We start from the raw sequence: 5,262 nt of genomic DNA on the forward strand, positions 1-5,262 counted from the left end.
CCACGTGAAGCGTTTTGTATAGAAATATCATATATATGTATGAATATATGAGTATATGATATATATATATCATATACACCACATATATATCTCTCATATATATATATATCTCCAAATATATATATCTCCAAATATAGGTATATAATTTGTCTTACAGGAATAGTTCTATCCGGACTTCACCCAGGTGATTTGCAAAATGTTTCCGCCGCGTTAAAAAAGGTACCCCCACTTCTTCGGGCGCTTCTTCTGGTTGTCGTTAGGCGACTAAGAAGCGCTTGCACCTTTTCGGAGCGGGGCAGAGCCGGTTTTTGCGCACGGTGCGGTGTCGCATCGGACCCGGCGAGCCTTCCTTCCTCTTGTGTGACAACTTGAGTTCACCCCGCACAATGCTTTTTGATGGGGATGAAAACATGAATGCTTGTTTTCACCCCAAGTGTCCCTATTTATAGCTTCAGCAAGTATGCTTATTGCAGGCTTTTTTGTCTATTTGTCTTGGAAAGGCATCTGGGTGCCGCAGAACAGAAATAATTTCCTGAGTTTTGGTAGTAGCTAATGTATTATGAGATGGAGGGGCAGTTCCCAATGTCTGTACATCCAGCATCAGCTCTGTATTGTTGGTAAAAATAGTATGCATCTGAAGTTCCCAGATCACTCTGTTGGGTTGATAGTGGTTTATGACAAATGCATTCAGCACTAATCTTTTTTTTCCCAATGGGTATTAGAAAAGCATGCACGTATTAAAAAAATAATAAACATCAAAGTGCAAAGGCCAGATCCTTCATATGATAATCATTATAATTACATTGATAACACTACACGCAGGCAATGCGTGGAGTTATATAAATCAGGTTAAAGTACAAACCCTAGTGAGAGTGATTCTGTAGACATTTGGCAATGTCAACAGATCTCCAAGTGTTCATATGCTGTATCAAAACATAGTAAAGCCAGTTATAAATAATGTTTGTGTCTTATTTAAACTCCAGGAAGGCAAGAGCATTTCAACATAACTATAGGTAGCAATCTCACCTGCAAAGGGTGGGGAAATCTATTTATTCAGTGGAAATAACTTTGTTTTATGAGAATGGAATTTTGTATTAAAAGATAATTTTTGGCTTACATTGAGTTATTTTTCTTTCCTTGTGTAGGAAACTTCCTTTTCCTTGTGCATTGGGAACTCACTGGAGTCTTTTGGGGATGATTACCTCTGGAAATGTTCAGAATATTTAACTGTTATATGTAATGTGTATTGCGATGAGTTCTGGTTTGCCATCTCATAGTGCTGAGCGGAGGCTGAGAGGGTGGTAGCATTACTTTCCACTGCAGGAAGCAAAAGTGGATCCATCATCTCTGATCCGTGACGAGTGACGTGCTTCGGCCTGGGCAACACCTAACTGATAGGGATTATTATCATTATCAGCAGTATTATTGGCAGCATTAGTAATACTGGGAAGGATTTGAATAAAGTCAAATGATCCACATTCACTTTGGAGCTCTTTAATGGGATGCTATTTTAAATCAATAAATATTTTTTAGCTTACTTCATGGTTGTTTGTCAAGTAGGTGATATCTGTTTCAGCACATGGTGCTCATTACCTTGTAGTGAATCGTTCATCATGTGTTTATTTTTATTCTCTGACTCGCTATACTGAAGTTCTTCCTACAGGTGGAAAAGGAAAAAAGGCCAGGTAAGTCCCAGATATATCCTATCGTGACTCGACATAGGAAAAAAGAAAGAATAATATGGTGTTCAATTATCAGTGCTCTTTGTGCTTCCTGGATATTGTCATTGATGTAAACAGCGTGTTTGTATCTGGTTTAAAAGACTTGTCAGAGACTTAGAAATTGTTCCATGGATCTCTTCACTGTATTAACAGTGAAAAAAGGATGCTAATTTTTATGGTATGAATAACAGCTCTCCTAATGTTAAATCTGACCTCTGGAAAGTGTTCTGTCTCTGAAAGTCTGTCCCAGCAAGCCAATAACTGTGCTGCTACAGTCAGTGAATATTACAGAGGGGTCATTTATTAAGCGATTCAGTAGACTTGAGTTTAGCCATTACAGCGCAAGATTTTGTCAGAGTTCTCTCCAGAGAAAGAACGTTTTTGTGCTTATCATCACTGCTGATTTGTTTTTAAGTTGGAAATGTAGAGTTGTGGCCAACTTGTGTTCTGTGCTGTAAACACACACAGCAACATGAGAGAAAAGTCTCTACAAAATGCCGATATGCAATGTTCTGGGTTTCTGAAACACTGATGTATGCAAGCAGTAGCTCAGGAGTGCTACGTTGCTTCTACTTTACTCAAGTACCTGCTTCAAATGAAGTTGAGCTGTTCACTTAAGTAAGATGTGAGGACTTGGCCTTAAGTATAGCAGAAATGTTCACGTGAATAAGGTGTGCAGAATTTGGCTGGAAGTTTGGGAGTTCATTGCATGTCTATATTACTCAACCGTTGGATATGACTTCTGGCAGCTCTCCAGCCGCTTCCAATCACGTAGGTGTGAACTTGTTCCAGAAGTGCGGTGCCTCCAAGGGCATTTGCCAGTATCACATGGATTTGTTTGCACTCTTAGAAATCAGACTGCTGGGCATTGCCTATTCCTATTTTCTGAGTTGTCCCAGAGCTGATTCTAAATCTGACTTCTTCATATCTGAGTTCCACAGTGAATTTGTGTAGGGGTTATACAGTATGACACAATAGTTTCCATGGGAGAAATGTAGAATAAATTTGCCCAACGTGCATTTTCACAGCTATTTCATATTAACAACAGCTCTTTGTCCAAAAAATGCTGTTTTTAATTCTCCGTGAATCTGATGGGAGTGGAAATATATCTTTTTCCCATCTCTTGAAAAAGTTCCACGTTATTCTGGCAAATATAACTAAGCCCTGATTCCAAGCCTGCTCAGGTTAGTGGGAGAAGCCCATTTATCACAGTGCAGGTGGAACAAGTCCCAGTGCAAAAACCTAATTCTGCTCCGGTTGAAACCAGTGATGAAATACCCAGCAAGTTCAGTTCTGCATGAATCAAATTATTCCCCAGTTTTAGTCCATAGACCTGAACGAAGAGCAAGGTCTGATCTACTCAGAAAATTACAATATATATTCAGTGGACTCAAGTATTTTGAAGCGAGCACTCCACAGGACTATTTCAGAATATGATGAGTAATCGTACAGAGAAAATTGCTTTGTTACCAATTTAATAACTTTGTTGGTTGACCTTTGTTGCAAGCCACAAATTGGTCAAACTATCACTATCACTTTTTGTTTGAAAATAAGAGCATTTACATGAAGATAAACATCTGTGTGTCTCCACAGATTCAAGAAAAGTGGAAATTAGGGCAGGAGTTTAGATCTAATGTCATCAGCTAATTAGTCAGCAAGATTGTTAATATAAGAATTGGAAATATCTTGTTAATATTATCTTTTCCTTGAAAAGCAGAAACATTAACATGGAACTGGCAATTGCGTTTGTTATAGTTTTTTAAAATCTCTTTTGTTTGACCCTTATAGTTTTCCACCTCTTTTAAAATTCTGTACTTTTATTTTCAATGAATAAACATTTAGGTTTAGGTTCTGGGGGTGGTGGTTTCTTTTTTTGTGTTTTTTTTTTGTTGTTGTTGTTTTTGCTTTGTTTAGTATTTGCTGCCCTGAACTAGTTTTCCTACACGTGGTGTTCACTAGAAGGATATCGGGGTGAAATATTGTACCTTATCTTTGGTCACTGGGAAAGTGTTTGGAAAGGTTTCTCTGTGGTGGGATTTTCTCTGTTAAATTGGTCAATATTGTGGTGGTTTGCTGAACAGTGTCAGATCATTCGTTTTTGTGGAGAAAGGATGGGAGAAGGCTCACAGGAATTGAGCCATCGGAATTGCTATGGGAATTCCCTTTCTGGTTGTCATATTGGGTAATCTCTGTGGATGCTGCATCAGTCTTTGGGTTTTTGAATGTTAAGGATCTTCATCTTAAATGTGTGACTGTTTTTAGACATTATGAAGAATGTATATGCAATACTAAGATGCTGGGTGCCTTAATAAGAGCAGATAATAATAGAGGGTGTAGCACAACATAAAATGTTGGTCATATATCACATATCRAAAGTTTAATGTCCATTTACTTTTTAAAACATTCTTATTTTTCTACGAGAATTTTCTAAATCTCTCAAGAACATCCTTATAGTCTGTGAATTCGGGAGGAGTGTTTTAGGTTAACCACGGGTCCAGGCTCTCCGTGTGGGGGAATCCAGGTACTGCTGCCTGTAGAGGAACAGCCTAGCCGTGGCGCACGGCGGGGCAGTTTGGCACGATGCAGGCGAGGGAGGCGCTTTGTCGCTCTGCAGATTTTGCAATTTTGAGTAATTTAGAGCAGGGGTTCCTAAATTGCGATAAATCTCTATGTGGCTGGCATAGGCCTGAGACTTGCTGCCCCTGTGACAGCACTGCTGTCACTTCGGCTGGCAGTGGGACCTGTCACCGCTGCCAGCGGGGGCCTCTGTTCAAAACAGTAATCCAAACAAAAAGGGTTGGGAGTCTTCGTCCTGCAGAGACCRTCGCAAGTGCAGTGAATGACTTTGCCCCAAATGTTAAAGTGACATTAGTGTATTGATTATGTGAGATTGGTTTTTTTCTTGTTTTGTTCACCTTTACCTTGCCTTTTTGGAGGCAGTAGCTATTTTATTTGTTAAGGAGCTGTAGATAGGAATTTGTTAATAGTCTCTCTAACCATATATGTTCAAAATTAAATCAGTCTCTCACAAGAGTAGCTGTCCTAAATGGAGATGAGTTTTCCGTCAGGCTATGTAAGCCTTTGGTTTTATTTCTGGTCTCTTAWATGTGCATTATCTGGACAATCCTTGAACTAAAATCTGTCATTGAACTTGGGAGATTTTGGGTTTGGAAATCAAAGCTAGTTGTGGTTTGCTTGTTTGGTAGTTGTTTGGTTTTGGTTTGATTTTATTCGGAATATCACTGGAAAGAGGAAACCATTGCAATGTGAAAATTCACATCAAAGAATACTTTTTTAATAAGACTTTCAAATGCAATTCTGTTTATCCTTTTCTTTGGAGAACGGAGGACCTGTGGTCAACAGAGCATAGGGGTTGCTCTGTTGCTGCTCCTGCTGCTTGGGAGCAGAGGGGAAACGTGTTCGCTCTGCTCTGTCCTCTCGTTTTGGAGCGTGCCCAAGATGATGAGGCTCAAAGGCGGGCATCAGAAGCTCCCGGTAGCAAGATTACAGGGTCAGACATGGCCAGCTGGTCCTGGGCTCG

The sequence above is a fragment of the Apteryx rowi genome, unplaced genomic scaffold (assembly GCF_003343035.1).
Source record: "Apteryx rowi isolate R43461 unplaced genomic scaffold, aptRow1 scaffold_10, whole genome shotgun sequence".
Taxonomy (NCBI): domain Eukaryota; kingdom Metazoa; phylum Chordata; class Aves; order Apterygiformes; family Apterygidae; genus Apteryx; species Apteryx rowi.